Genomic DNA, 16,409 nt, shown 5'->3' with positions numbered 1-16,409 from the left:
CAAAAAGGAGAAGCTTTGTGAGGAGGTAGGTGAAGGGGATAACCTCGGTCTAATTCTGAATGGTGTGTCTCTGTGTGTGCGCTTGTGTATGCAGCTACTTCTAAAATACAAGCAATACAGACATTCTGGACAAATTTCCCTCCCACTAGACAAAAGTCCAGGGTGTTCAGAACTTGCTGTGGCAACCACTCCCAAATTCAATCCCCCAGAGTCCATTTAACTGAATACAACATAAATGAGACAAGAAAGAAAACTTTACAATGAATTTCCACCTTCCCCCCAGCTGTCTTTTGGGGATTGAAAAGAGTCTTTCAGTCTTTACTTGTCCATCTCAGGGTCCTTTCTTTCATGTCTGCTGGGTGGCATTAGGCTTGGCTTGGTAGTGCTGTCTTGATTTCAAAATCTGAGGAGATATATGGGCAAGTCTTGGTAGATGCTATCATTACATCTTTCTGACAGAACTATTTTTGGAAGAGCATCCAAATATGCCAGTATAAAAACCTTCCTAACGGATGGAATAGGTAGATGATAAAAATACATAAGAGTGTATGTGAGAATTTACTGTAACACAGAAATGAAAAACTAATTCCGCCTCTTGATGCATCAAATAAAAAAATTTCTGCTGAAGATTTCTCTACACTTTGCCAATGCCTAACAAAGATACAAACAGGGTGGGGTGTGTTGTAATTTCAAACTTATTTTGGAGTGATATAGTATGCGTGTATGCACATTTTACAAAAAAATAATTCAATTAAAATTAATTTACAGAAAATGGAATGAAATGTTTTTTATGATAGAATGTTTGATGATTGATTGAAAGCTTTTATGATTTATGATTTATGTCTAAAAGTGAAGTGCCCAGAATTACAGACCTATCCATTTCTTTTTCCAATAGAATATTCCTTTATTGTTCTTTGTATTCAGATTGCAGAAAGGCAGATTCCAATTAAAAATTGGAAAATTCCACCCAATAAGACTTGACTGTGAAATTATTTTCCCACAGAGGTACAACTTCCCCTTTCCTGAATGTATTCAAGGGAGCACTAGATTTGTGGGATAGGGCTTAATTTGGATTCCTGAGCTAAGTAGGAGATTAAGTAGGAGTTTAGGAGGACCCAGATTGTTGGGGGCAATATGCTATTTAGTATACTGTCTTTGGTGTAAGCCGCCCAGAGTCCTCGGAGAGTGGGCGGCATAGAAATATGAATAATAAAATAAAAATAAAATAAAATAAAAGTCAATGTCTTACATCAGTGGTCCCCAACCCCCGGTCCGCGGACCGGTGCCGGGCCGTGGAGTACCTGGCACCGGGCCGTGCAGCGGCCGGGGGACATGAACGCTGCAGCGCAAAGGCTCCTGGGCCGTGCGCAATGGGCCGTGCGCAAAAGCTCCTGGGCCGTGCCCCCACCCCTGCGCGCGCTCAGCGGGCCGCGGCGATAAAAAGGTTGGGGACCACTGTCTTACATCACTCCTTTTAAAGTGAATAATGTGAATAATATAATAATGTGAATAATGTGAATGGTATAGGGTCAGCTATATGAACGGAGGACCCTCTTTATTCACATTATTATAAGAAAGAAAAGTGCTTGTTCAGAGATTACACTGTCAGCTAAATTCCATTCTTGGCAACATATATCTTCTAAGGGGCCTATCTGTCAAGGATGTGAGGACATCCATATGAAACAAAAAGTTACTTATTAATCCAAGGCCAGCCATGAATCTATGCATCAGTGATTACAGAAGAGGAGGATGTTTAGCTAAGATTATCTCATGTACTATAAATTAATGTAGGAATTTGGTAATTAAAAAGTGTCAATTATCATGTAACAAATGTATGTTAACCATATATGGAAAACTGATGTGCCAACAGAATCCTTTATCTTGGATATGTTAAAAGCAGTTGTATCAGAACTCTCTCTTTGTTCAGAATTGCAGATACAAATCTGGTTCTGAAACTGCGCAATAAAATGACTCTGGCTGACCCAGGAATGTTGTTCAGTCTTCTTTTTCTACAACATTTTCTGGCGACTTGCATGAAGGGCTATTGCTTAATGCATTGTAAGCCGCCCTGAGTTTCCAGAGAAGGGCGGCATATAAATCAAATTAAAAAGGGGGGGGACTGAGGAACAGAGACCATTGATCTGCCTGACGGCTGCCCCAGCAGGGACCGACGCCTTCCCAAGGAAAGTCCATCGGCCGGCCATAGGACTCCATTGAAGTCTATGGAACCTTTCAGTGAGGAGGTGCCATGAACCCACTGGCGAAGCAGACCACTCAAGGATCCTCAAGGTCAGCCAGATCCAGAGACCTCAGCAAAAGTCCAAGAGGAAGACGCCTGCAGACAAGTATAAGTAAGAAGTTCAAGTCTCCTGTGGGGAGTTCAAGTCTCCTGTGGGGAGTTCGAGTCTCCCTGTTAAGGGGTCCCACCAATTTAGCGGTGGAAGAGGGGGCCCGATCACCCCCCTAGGAGACAAGGTGTCGTCCTAAAGTCTCCAGTGTGGAGTTCAAGTCTCCAGTAAGGAGTTCAAGTCTCCTGTGGGGAGTTCGAAGTCTCCCTCTTAGGATTGTGTGGGTGGTTAAACCGCTGCAGTTCCCATTGGTGACCTTTGAGTTTCAGGCGCCGTGGGTCAGTGGTAGTGTGTTAGGATGGGTGGTCGTAATAGTGTCCCCAGGACACCGTTACAATGCATGTTAGCCAATTTTAAGAGTGCCTTTAGTGGAACTTATGGTGATCCCCCATGTGATCTGGATACCTTGAAGATGTTTTGTATAAATGTATAGCCTACCTTTGGCATAAGGTGGCCAGAAGAAGGATCGTTGAATCCAATAGTGATATCCAAGGTACATCAGATCATTATGCGGGATGGCCATTGGGACCAATACCCATACATAGATCAGTGGCGATCACTCAAAAGACAGCTCCCCCTTGGCTTAAGAAATGTCAGATGGAATGTGTGAAAGTGTGTATGATGAAAGAGAAAAATAAGACCAACAGAAAGATTGTTAAAACCAAAGTTTTTAGTCAGGAGGATGAGGAAGATGTTAACCGTCCTCCCCCATATGCACCACAACCCGTGCCCCTAAGACAAAGATCCATCCAGCCCCGGAAACACCAACAGCAAGTTAAAAGGGAAGTTAAGAGTGATGGGGAAGAAGAAACAGAAGAAGAATCTAAACCCATTAGTTCTTGAACTCAGAGCCAGACAAGTTTGAAGAAGGCAGAGACTCTGGGCCCCTTGAGGGAACTTTTGAGTCATGGAACTGATGCCCAGAGACTGCCTATCATTTGTCCCTTGCTTCAATATCAGCCATTCACTACTACAGATCTACTTAATTGGAAACAGCAATATGGCCTGTTTAGCAAGAAGCCCACCGAAATAGTAGATCTATTTAATACTATAATGCAAACACATAAACCCACATGGGGAGACATCCAGCAATTATTAAATACCTTACCTGGAGGATAGAGAAAAATTCAAAACCACTAAGGAGAAGGTCTTAACCTGTATGTATCCAGATGATGCCAATGCCGCGCAAAAGGCCGCAGCAGCTGCAGAAGTAGATCCAAATTGGGATCCTAATGTTAACCAAGACCAAACTCTATTAGCTGTCTACCGCCTCCTATGCATAAACAGTTTAAGGGAAGCAGCAAAAGGTCCCGTTAATTATGCCAAAACCGCCACCCTACACCAAGAAAAGGATGAGAGTACTGAGGCCTTCTTGACTAGACTAGAAGAATCCTATAAGCTCCATACTGAGATAAACATAGAAGATCCAGCAAATAGATACCTGTTAAATGAACGATTTGTCAGTCAAAGTGTCATGGACATCAGGAGAAAATTGCAGAAATTGGAAGGAGCTCTAGGAAAAAATACCAGTGAACTCCTGGAAGTGGCCAGAAAGGTCTACCTGAATAGAGATAGAGAGGAGGAAAAAAAGCAAGATATTAAAGAAAGAAAAAAGACTGAAATGTTAGCTTTGGCCATGGGAGGAGTTACCTTAGGACCCAACCAATGTGCATCTGTAAAGAAGAAGGACATTGGCAAAGAGAGTGCCCCCGTAGAAGGATGGAATCAAGAGGAGTATCCTACGGGCGTGGACAGCCTATGTTTAGAGGAAGAAGTTTTAGAGGAACCCCGAGAGGAGTGTTTAGAGGAAGAAGAGGTGCTGACAAGCGACAACCCAGCCAGTCATACCAGAATGAGGAGGTGATTGGCCTAGCTGAGATGGAGTGGGATGACTGAAGAGGCCAGGGCCCCACGGACCCACCCCCGGAGCCCATGATGGATTTATGGGTGGGAGGACATCAAGTCCACATGCTGATCGATACCGGAGCCAGTCGATCAGTCCTTAATAAACCAGTGGCCCCCTTGTCAATTAAGAAAGTCAGAGTTCAAGGAGTGTCAGGCACAGCTGCCACACACAGCCTCCTGAAACCTGTCAAATGCAAGGTTGGGAATGGCCTAGTGGAGCACCAATTTTTGTATATGCCTGAATGCTCTGTCCCACTAGTAGGAAGAGATCTACTTTTTAAAATGAGAGCCGACATTTCCTTCAACGAGAATGGACAATGCCTGACAGTGTCGCACCCAGTAGAAGAGACTTGGTGACTGATGTTAATGCAAGACACAACCCCCGAAAATAATTGGGAGGAATTTAATGTTCCCACCCTGTGGGCAGAGGACAATCCCCCCGGACTAGCTAAATTCGCCTCTCCTGTGGAAGTTAAATTGAAATTGGGATACAAGCCCATCAGAGTGCCCCAGTATTACTTCCCTCAAGAGGCTGCCGAAACCATTCAAGTTTTAATTGACAAATACTTAGTTGCAGGGATACTAAGGGAAACTCAGTCCCTATGGAATACAGCCATTCTGCCCGTTCGGAAACCAGATGGGGGTGGAGACCGGCGCAAGATCTAAGGCCCGTAAATAATGTGGTGGTCACGCTCCATGCGACCGTCCCGAACCCCTACATTTTGCTGGGAACCATTCCTCATACGGCCACATGGTTCTCAGTCATAGACCTAAAAGACACTTTCTTCACTATACCCTTATACCCTGATAGCCAAGACTTGTTTGCCTTTGAGTGGAAAGACTCTAAACTGCATAGACATTGTCAGTATACCTGGACAAGATTACCCCAAGGCTTTAAGAATTCTCCTACCCTTTTTGGGAACACCTTGGCTTTGGACTTGCAGTACTTCCAACCTGTTCAGGAAGGGGACTGTCTCCTCCAGTATGTAGATGATGTGTTAGTAACAGGAACCACTCAGGAGAACTGTTTCCAAAATACCCAGACCCTCCTTGAATTACTGAGAGACTGTGGATACAGAGCTTCAAGAAAGAAGGCTCAATTAGTAAAGAAAGAAGTTACATATTTGGGATACATTCTGTCTCAGGGTCAGAGGAATTTGGGCCTACCTCGTAAACAGGCAATTTTGCAACTGCCCCCGCCGAAAAATTGGAAAGTACTGCGGGGCATTCTGGGAGTCATGGGCTTTTGTCGCTTATGGATTCCCAATTTTGCCTTACTTGCCAAACCCCTGTATGCATCAACCCGGGGAACAGAAACAGACCCTTTTAAATGGGTGTTAGGATATGGTTTGAGCCTAACTAAGTTGTCCAGGCAATATAAGTGTATTGTAATGTATTCAGTTTGATGATGAAGCTGATGCTACCAGAGTATGATATGCTACTATTGAGAGGAGTTGCTATCTGCTAATCATTGTTTGATGGATCTGCTATCATCGTGGTTTGTGAACCAGAGTGAGTTTGTTATTCTAACCAACTAATGTTTGTTTGGTAAGAAGATTCTGTAACTACAGGACTGATTTAACTGGCAAAGACTTGGAATTTGTTTAAAGACTATGAGACTGTTTTTCTACTATAAAGTAAGCTTTTGATAAACCAGTTTGCATATCTCTTATTCATTGCTCTCAGCAACGTTTCCTTGTGCATTTACTCTGCTGGTTGGTAACACAACACCAATATCCTTAACATTGGTTATGGGCCCAGAGTCAACCAGAACTAACTAGGATTGTTAAAAGCTAAACTGAGAATTAATGTGAATAGAACAAACTGTGTTTGTGATAAACAATCCAAGTGAAGATGGCACTAGAACAAGCAGCAAATTTTTCCATGATAACCCGGCTGGATGGAACAAACTATGTATCCTGGTCTGCAAAATGTAATCTACTTCTGTGTAGAGAAGGACTGTGGGGCATAGTTAATAATCCACCGGATGTAACAGCATGGGATCCTGCTGATGAGGAAGATGCGAAGAAATTAGCCAAGTTTAACAGAGACAATGAACGAGCTCTTTGCATTATTGGAGTAACACTGGGTGATCAGCAGCTTGTCCATATTCGAGGCGAAGAGTCTGCTGCTAGGTGTTGGACCAAGTTGAAGAGACTATATGTTCGTGACTCTGTGGGTGCTCATATTTATCTCACAAGGAGATTATTTAAACAACATCTTCTTAAAGGTGGAGATATGATGGCTCATTTGGAATCCATGACCAGAATTTTCCAGGAGCTGCATGAAAAGGAACTTGTTTTCTCAGAACTACAACAAGTTTATATAATTCTTTCTTCATTGGACAATAGTTATGACAACTATGTTTCTTCGTTAGAGGTTATGTCCAGAGATGAACTGACATTGGCTTGTTGAACCACCCCGGAAGCTGGTTCCCAGCACACGGCCGAAGCTCGGAACGGAGAAAGACAACACTCCATAACTGTAATTTATACTGTAAAACCCATTAACTGTGATAGAAACTAGTAAGAAAATTCTTAAAGATACTAATGCTTGAGGAAGGTTGGGTGTGGGGACTCTGGGCAGCTGCTATCCTAGCCCTACTGTTGGTATTGTATTATATCTATAAGGACCGGTCTGTGGGAAGCCTAGGACTGAGGTTGATACTGTTCTTTCCCAAGTTACACATACCCCTAACCCTCTTCCTGACGTGGTGAGTTTGTAAACTAAGGGTGTTGTGATATTAAGGTCCTGTGTGTGTGTTGAAAGGAAGTGATTATGTTTTTTTTATGGCTTTGGATGTTTTTAGCAGAGGGTCTATTAAGTGATAATATCTTGAACAATAGTTCCCACTGTTGTGAGAATGCCCGAGAAATCCCCCTTGTCCATAAGGAAGGATCCAGAAATGTTGAGAACCCCAAGGAACCGACCAGCATCAGGTCACTAAGTAGAGACACTTTAGGTCAAATCCGCTCCCGCCAATGACGTATCATCAGTAGGTGGGGCCGTTACTTTAGACCTGAGCCAACTCCAAGACCTAAGGTCAAACAATTGACAATCCCGGTAAAGGGGGGAATACAAGAACAAAGAGAGAACGGACCCCTGCAACAATTGAAAAAAGGGAATTACATGTCAAGGATACTGGAATTAGGTCAAAGCCTTGTTAATCAGTCTGATTCTACCTTGGGTCAAAACTGCTGGTTGTGTTTGTCTGCTAGTCATTCATCTTATCATGCTGTCCCAGTTGAGCAAGATCTCTGGGAAAGGACAAAAGTTACCCTAGTCCTTAAAAAGGATATTAAACACAAAGCTGCAACATCAAAGTTGCAAGGAGATTTTTATGACGCAGTCAAAAGATTGGGAATAAGCCGTCTTCCAATAGCCAGCTCTATAGTCACTGGTGTAGAAATCATAGGAACACCTTCTCTGTGTGTACAGAGACATCAAACATCTGGTATTCCTGTAGGGTCCCTAACAGAAGAACAATGTCCATCAGAAATATACTTTGGCCCTAGAATGAACCTTATGGATGTAAAATTAACCAGAAGTATTTCTCCTTCTGCTCACCACTTGTTTCAACAAAAAGTCACTTTCTCAATACCACCAAATATGACCATTAAAAAGGGAAAGTGGGGAGGATGGAATATATCTTTGGAAAAATGTCCGAGGCCATTTCAGCCAACACGATTTCCATTCTGGTTCACCTTAAAGTCCAAATCAGGTTTATGTGCTCTCTTTCCCCCTGGAAATGTAACCTCCCGTTATCTTCTTGAAGGCCCAAGTCTCAGGGATAAGCAAAAGGACCCTTCACTAGAAGTCCCATTACAGCCGCTGACTGGAATGTTTGTGGCAGGGAGTTTGGGGGTCTGGACTAATGAAAAGAACCACCGAGCTCATGCCTTTTCCATAAATATAGGTGTATGTCTAGGAGAAAATGGAGTTTTCTTCTTGTGTGGAAAGGATGAGTATTTGTGTTTACCAACAAATTGGACAGGGACATGCACATTAGTACACCTTTTTCCTAAAATAGGTGTTGTCAGTGGAGAACATACTATCCCTGTTCCTCTCATGGGACACGTTCAGAAACAGATGCCAGTCCTAGTCCCACTATTAGTAATCATGGCAATAGGAACTGCAGTTGGAACTGGTATAGGTGGAATAACCCACTCCGTAATACAGTTTCAGCAATTGTCAGAAGAGCTTCAAGAAAGCCTGAACCAGATTGCTGGGACTTTGGTAGAAGTCCAAGACCAGATAGATTCTTTGGCAGCAGTAGTCCTACAAAATCGACATGCCATAGACCTCCTAACAGCAGAGAAAGGTGGTTTGTGTGTATTTCTGGGAGAATATTGTTGTTTCTATATGAATAAATCAGGTGTGGTGAGGGAAGTTGCCAAGGACTTGCAGGATAGGGCTTCCAAGATAAGTCAGAGGTTACAAACAACTGACATGTGGTTTTCTTGGTTGCCTGGATCCGGCTGGATAAAACAAATGTTATTCTTGTTGATATGTGCTATAGCAGGCCTAGCTTTTATTCCTTGTGTAATTCCTCTGCTCTGGCAGCTATCAAAGAGAGCGGTGAAGGAAATGCAATCTGAAAATGAGTTAGTTTTGATGGAGCGCCTCATTGATCATCAGGTCAGCCCCAATTCCCTTGATGAAAATAAAGACTCATGCAGACGCATATGTAGAAATTGAACCTGGAAAGAATGGAGAGAGTACCTCCAAGGATTAGGGGAGTGAAGATCAAGAAATACCTATCCTTTACCTAGATTAGTCATATTTTGCTAGATATTATATGTTTGCTTTGTTTATTTAGAAGGAATAGAATGTTATCTACTAGAGAATTGAACATGTAGAAAGTAGTGGAAGTTTCTGCATAGAAAAACTTCCAAAGGGGGGAATAAAGTGAATAATGTGAATTATGTGAATGGTATAGTATGTTGGGATTTCTATGGACCTCTGAGCAGTTTATATTTAATCTGGCAAGAAGAAACTTTATGAAAAAGAGTTTGATCAGAACAGTAATTTCTTTTGTTAAAGACAAGCCTGGCTTCTCACTGGGTGCAGCCCATGTCGATGATTGTGTCCACTTCCCCCTGTGCCCCGGTCTTTGGAACTACTATTCTCAATTGGATGGCAAATGGGTGGACGGCTTCACTCACCATTGGGTCATCCTCACCCTCATTGTCACTGATGTAGGCCATCAGTGTCTGGGGCCCCGGGGCCAGAGTTCCCTCTTCCCCAGTTGATGGAGGGGAGATCTTGACAGCCTGGTGGGCGAATTTTCCCCCTTCCCTCATCCTGCGCAGTGGCTTCCTTGGCTTGACTGGCCTGGGGATCTTCAACTCTGGTGTCAGGGTGGGAGCCAGGCCCTCTGCCACCTTGTGGCCTGGGTGGTCATGACAGCTGCACTCAGTTGGCTGTGTGAAGGCCCCTCTCGGCGGTTCTTCAAGGCTTCCGGGGCTGAGTCGTCAGCCAAGTGGGTGTCTCTTAGTCTGGCTCTTGATCTGCGGTTGGGCTGCAGGCTGAAGGGATGAAGGAATTGGCACCGGGGGCTGCAGGGGATCTGGGGTAGAGACCCCCTGCGCCTGGAGCCAGCCATGGCTGGGTTGATAAACCCAATCAGGCAGCATCCACCCACTCAGCTGGGGCTGTGGGTGGCCGAGCAAACTACCTCCTCCCCCATGTCTCAGCAGGCTCCGTCCCAGTTCTGGGCTCCCCCGATTGAGTCCCTCTGGTTGTTCTTCCAGAGCCCTGGCTAAGTAACACTGTTTGGCACCCCCCAGGTCCCCAATTCACCTAGGTTCTACCAGTCAGGGTTTTTGGCGGCTGCCACGGAAGGATCCTACAAGCTAGACAGGGGCTTCTCTAGCTTCAGAAATTAAACTTCTTTCCAGCAGCTTGCTTCCTTGTCTATTTTAACTCAAGCACTGACAGCTTCATCTTGGCTGGAGGAATGAACCTAAGGGAGCTTTTTTTTCTGACAATTGCTTATCAACATGATAGGTATAAATTTTATTTTAAAATGTCTCCTGATAAGAATAGACAAAGCAAGAGATTACTGATACAGTATTAAATTGATAATACCAAATCCAATCTAACACTAAACAAATATGAATGGACCTTTTCTAGACCCTGCTTTAATGCCCTTCTTTCAGCACTGCTAACAGGAAGATTTTTGTTAAGTAAGTTTTCCAAGGATCTTGCCCAATAATCACAGACACGATAGGCTTTGAGTTCAATGTATTTATTTACTCCATTTCTTTCTATTCAGGTACTCATTTGGAAAACTGGTCCTGGACTTCTGCGCACAGCCTTATATATGGAGGAGGTGGAGTCAAGGTAAGGAGGGGTTATGGGAAGGGCTAAGTGAGGGAGGAGGGATCAGTGGGTCAGTCTATGCAATGGTGTATACACAGTTAGGCATTTACTCGTAACAAATCCCCCTCTAAATGCCTAACATTCGGGGTTGATTCTGTACCCGGCATGGTCACCCCTAGTTTTGATGTGAGATATGTGTGTTGCTTGTTTGGTAATGGTTTCGTTAGAATGTCCGCGACTTGCTCAGAGGTTTCACAATGTACGGCCCTAATAAAACCTACATTTGATAACTGCCTGACATGCTTATGCTTGATGTCGATATGTCTGGACCTCTGACCCACTGCTTCTGCGTTGGAGATGTCTATGGCTGCTTTATTGTCCTCGTGGATAGTTATAGGATAAGCCGGTTCGGTCCATATTTCAGAGAGCAGGTCATCGAGCCACACTAAATTGTTAGCTGCCTTTGATAGGCAGATGTACTCTGCTTCTGCTGTGGATGTGGCAACCAGGTTCTGTTTGCCAGTATACCAGTGTACCGGGCAGTCATTAATGAGGAACACGTAACCTGATGTGCTTTTCCTGCTCTTGGTATCACCTGCCCAGTCAGCGTCCGCATAGCAGGTCAGCGCCGGTTCTTTGGATTTGGATGGTTCCAGGCATAGGTACGCGTCTATGCTATGTTTCAGGTACCTGATTACTCGCTTCACCCCTTCCCAGTGGTATACCTTGGGTTCACTGACATGTCTGGATAATAAATTAACAGCTAAGCTGATATCGGGCCTTGTCCAATTGGCAATATACAGGAGGGATCCAATGACAGATCTATACAAGGTGTTGTCCTTAAATGACTCCCCCTCTTCGTGCATATGTTTCAAGAAGTCTGTTTGCATGGGGGTTTCGCATGGCTTAGCGTCCCTCATGTTTCATCTATGTACAAGTTCTAATATTTTCTCCTTTTGAGAAACCTTGAACCCGTTCTCTGTTTTCTCGATTTGTACTCCTAGATACTTATTGACTTTCCCTAGGGTCTTGAGTGTGAATTGTTTCCCCAGTTCTCTGGCGAATTTATCGCAATTTTGCTTGTGCTGCCCCATGTACAGGATGTCGTCTACGTAAATGAGTGCGTATTCGATCGATGTGCCCTCCCTCTTGGTGAAGAGGCAGAGGTCTGCTGATGTGGCGGTAAAACCCATGTCCCTGAGTGTTTTGGCTAGGCATTCATACCATCTTTTTCCGGACTGTCTTAAACCGTACAAACTTTTGTTTAGTAGCCAAGTGGCTCCCTCTTTCGCGCCTTTCCCTGGGGGTACCCTGACATATATTTCTTTGTCTAACTTCGCATGGAGGTATGCGGTTTGAACGTCAAATTGGTAGACTTCTAGGCCTAAGATAGATGCAACTACTAGGGCGCTTTTGACACTTTCTGCCCTAACTGTGGGTGAGTAGGTATCCGTGTAGTCGTCTGGATACCTTTGGGCGAACCCCTGAGCTACGAGTCTAGCCTTGTAGAGGGCCTTGTTGTCTTCGAGTTCCTTGATTTTGAAAACCCACTTCGTGCCTATGAGTGTCTTATTGGCTGGGACCTTAGAGGGGGTGTACACGTTCAGTTCGCGCAGGCTAGCCATCTCCCTTTCCATAGCTTGCTCCCACTTATCTCTCTCTACCTGCGGCAGACTAATGATTTCTTCGTATGAGTTGGGTGTTGTTCTATTTGGGTGAATGGACATGACATAATCTTTAAACCTCTTGGGCATTTTGTTTCTGTTGGGTCTGATAGGTCTCATGGGTCTTGTGTCGGTGTCATGCATGTATTTGGCCTCCTTCTCTGTGACCGTGTCTACCTTGATGATGGGGTGGTCTTCCTTCCACCCCTTGGTGGCTACCTCATGGTGTCTTGGTCTTTGTCTGTCTTGTGTATTTGCTTCTAATGTGATGGGTTTGCTTTCGTCCCTTGATTCGTTTGTGTCTTCCTGTCTGATGAGTGTCTTGTTGAGGTGTATCTTAGACCAGTTGGCGTTCTCGTGGAACACCGCTGTTCTGGATACGATGAACCTGTTGTCCCTGTCAATGAATCTATAGCCTTTTGTGCCTGGTTCATACCCCATGAACCTTAGTCTCCTGGAGACCTTGTCTCCTTTTCGCCTCAGTTGCCTGGGGATGTGCACATCCGCCATGACTCCAAATATGTGCAGGTGCGCAATCTTTGGTTTTCGGTCGTACATCACCTCATAAGGTGTTTTCCCTATTACGCTAGACCAGAGTCTGTTCAGCGTATAATTTGAGTAGTTGAGAGCTTCTGCCCAGAATGGCTGTCCTAACCCCGCATCCCCTAGGGCGCATCTCATCATTGTTTGTAGGACTCCATTCCTCTTCTCTACGACTCCATTTTGGAACGCGGAAAAGGGAGAAGTCTTGTAGTGTATTATCCCGTGCATCTTTGACCAGTTCGAGAATTCCCTCGATAAGAACTCAGACCCCCTATCTGTCATTATTTGCCTTATCTTTGTGTTGTGTTGCGTTTCCACTCTCTTATAAAACTCTTTAAATTTTTGGAATACCTCGTCTTTATGATTAATGGTATACACAAAGCCATAGCAGCTGTAGTCGTCTACTATTGTCAGAAAATATCTCCTTTTGTATTTTATAGAGGGCTTCATGGGGCCCACAATGTCCATATGTACCAGGTGGAAGATAGAATTGGTAGTACGGGTGGCTTTTCTAGGTCTGGGTTTGGTTTTTAACTTAGATGATTTACATATAGAACACTCTAAGTAGTTTTTGCAGTTTTTTATTTTCAAATCACTGGTACATTCTGTCATTTTTTGGATGACTGGGAAGCTGGCATGGCCCAATTTTCTGTGTAGCAAATGGGCACAGTCATCATAAATGGGTTTGCCTATTAGCAATTTCCCTCTGTGTGTCGTGTTGCCTTCGGTGGGGTCGTCTTCCCTGCCCCCCTCTGCCTCAACATGTGTGTTGACTTTATTCTCAGTGTTTTCTAGTTGGGCGATAACTTGGGTCTGGTTATTCTTTTTAGGGTGGAGGTATGTTAGCCCTCCATTAATGACTATTTTGCCGATGCTTTCCCTGTCTCTGGTCAGGTAGGCTTCTCCCTCTTTGAAGGTGGTCTCTATGCCCATGTCCTTGCTCAGTTTAAGCGGTGCTAAAATGTTGTGGGGTATTTCGGGTATGAGTAATACCCCCTCTACTTTGCCTATTCCGCTTATGAACGTGTTTCCTCTCCCTGTCACTAGGACCCTGTTTTGATTGGCCACCTTAATGTGGTAGTTTTCCTCTGTGAATGAGGTCAGTATCTTTATGTCATGAGTTGTGTGGTTGGTGGCTCCCGAGTCGATGAGCCATGCTTCTCCTTCTCTGGTTTGTGAGTGTGTGTGTGTGTTCTCCCCGATCCCATACATGGACCCTGGTCAGCTCTCCCTAGAGCTGTCCCTACTTCCCCTTCTGTTCCTTGGGTCGGGGGAGTCTCTGCGCCTGTATCTGTTGTCTGATGGGGATCTATCGGGGAGCCCCGGCTTCCTGCCTTCCCTTTCCCTTTGGTAGGTGTGGTCCCTTCCCCTTGAGTTTCTTGGGCAATCCCGTTTGTAGTGATTCTTTGAGCCACAAGTGAAGCATTCTGGGTAGTCTAGGTTCCTGGTTTGGAACTCAACTTTCTTAGTTGGCCTGCTGTCCCTGCGGCTGATGGAGCGGTCCCTCCTTAAGCTATCTTCTGCTATTATCCTATTTGTCAGTGACTCGAGTGTGAGGTGGCCTAAGCCTATGCTATCCAGCTGCATTATAAAATTGTCCCAGCTGGAGTCCAGGGAGTTGATGACTATGCTCTTCATGCTCTCTTCGGATATATCCTCCCCCCTTTGTATCAGTTCAGTTCTTGTGGCATTCAGGTTCAGTATATATGTTCACCCATGGGAGTCCCTGCTTTATGCCTGGCAGAGTGGAATTCCCTGGATATCCTTGCTGTGGTGGCAGCGCTTTTACTATAGAACAGATTAAATATTCTCTGCTGTATCTCAGACACAGTCAGATAATGGCTTAGGCTGGGGTATACACCTGGTGGGATACTTGCTATAATTAAATAGTAAGCCCTGTGATGCAAGCAATCTGTTTCTAAAGTCCAAGGTTTTGTGGGGGGGTCATCAACTAAAAACAGTAGATCCTCTTTTAAAAATAAAACCTGGAGTTGGTGATTCCACTGCATAAGGTTCGATCCATCTAATTTAAGAGTGGGAAAGTTAGCTGGTAAATTCCCTGAATTGTGTGATGAATTACTCACAGTCTGTTGCTGCCCATGGTGTCTCAGGTGAGGGAACTCACAATATGGCTTGGGTATGCAGTTTGCAGCTCTGTACAGACTTGGATTTATGTTCTCTCCTTCTCTTCTTGCTGGAGCCGACTGAGCATGTGCGAGGCCCATTTCGCTACTGTAGCCGATGGGGGAGTAGCTGGCTGTTGCTGCTCTTAGGCCTTGGCCTAGGCCTCCAGTTGGGGATCCCATCTGACTCCTGGGGTGTCCGGCTTCATCTCTGGAGGCAGGCATCCATCGCTGGGCATCCGGATCCATGCAGGGGGCTGGAGAGAGGCGAGGAGGAGATGTGGTCGTAAGTCGAGGACTTCTGGGGTTCTGAGGCGTGGCGGCTGCGGTGGGCCCCGATCCTTGATTGCTGGTCCCTGGGCATGTGAGTAGGCCGGGCGCAGGCTGCATGGGGGTTGAGTAGCAGGTGTGGCCTCTTCCCCTCGGGCCTCTTATGCTTGGTGCTGTGGGTGCTGGGTTCGAGTCCTGCCATCTGCATGATTCAAGCATGGTTGGTGCCCTGCGGTTGTCTTCGTGGGGGTTGGTCATCGTGTGGAGTATCTGGGGATGTGTGCTATCATCGATGGCCCCCCCGTAGCCCCCTCGGTTCGCGACGGTGTCTCTGGGGTGCATGGCTGGCATGAAGGGATTGCGTGCAGGGCCTATCGTGGCTGCTGGGGCCTCGGGTGTCTTTCTGGCTTCAAGCTCGGGAGGCGAGCTCCAGATGCCTTGGTGTGTCCCTTCTGGGGTGCCTTTGGCTGTTCCCCCATTTGTTCTGGGGTTTCTTTCATTTCCCGCCATTGGATTTGAATCCTGGCTCCCTATTGGTCGGTGGCCATCCCAAGATGGCCGCCCGGAGCATGGCATGAAAATGGAACCGTTTGGCTCTTGGGCCTCTGCCAGGGGGTATCTCTGTCTTACTGGTCTGGCAGCCTCGTGGTCTTGCTCCTGGGGGCTCATCGCTGCTCCCTGGTCATCTAGAAGGTCCCGGAGCTTCGCAATGAGTTCATCCTTGCTTATGGAGGCGTCTATCATTTTCTGTATGATGTCCTTTAGTTCATCTCTCTCGGGTGATCTGTCTCTGGCGTGCCTGGCTGCACTTTCTTTTGGCCTCACGCTTCCGTTTGTCTGGTCCAGTTCCTCTATCTCCAAGGCAGTTGGGATTCTGGCGGTGGCACCTTCAGGTTCCCCCAGCTCTGCCATCAGCCTGGTGGTGGACCTTGTGTTCATCCTTCCTTCCATTTCCGATTTTGGTTCTGTTTATTGGGCATAACCGTCCTCTGCTGCCATTTTGTTAAGTAAGTTTTCCAAGGATCTTGCCCAATAATCACAGACACAATAGGCTTTGAGTTCAATGTATTTATTTACTCCATTTCTTTCTATTCAGGTACTCATTTGGAAAACTGGTCCTGGACTTCTGCGCACAGCCTTATATATGGAGGAGGTGGAGTCAAGGTAAGGAGGGGTTATGGGAAGGGCTAAGTGAGGGAGGAGGGATCAGTGGGTCAGTCTATGCAATGGTG

General features: G+C 45.5%; 1 long non-coding RNA gene across 1 annotated transcript in view; it reads left to right on the top strand.

The window, feature by feature from the left end:
- Positions 1–2,256: 2,256 nt before the first annotated feature.
- The window catches only part of LOC148115242 (uncharacterized), a 62,514-nt gene continuing 48,361 nt past the window's right edge, over positions 2,257–16,409 (top strand). The window contains exons 1-3 of the long non-coding RNA XR_015732768.1: positions 2,257–2,351; positions 10,531–10,598; positions 16,274–16,341. This is a non-coding gene — a long non-coding RNA (uncharacterized LOC148115242). The remainder of the gene's footprint in view (positions 2,352–10,530; positions 10,599–16,273; positions 16,342–16,409) is intronic.

This window comes from Pantherophis guttatus, chromosome 2, assembly GCF_059756535.1.
Source record: "Pantherophis guttatus breed Tessera chromosome 2, ASM5975653v1, whole genome shotgun sequence".
NCBI lineage: Eukaryota > Metazoa > Chordata > Lepidosauria > Squamata > Colubridae > Pantherophis > Pantherophis guttatus.
This window is presented reverse-complemented; position numbering and strand designations above follow the sequence as displayed.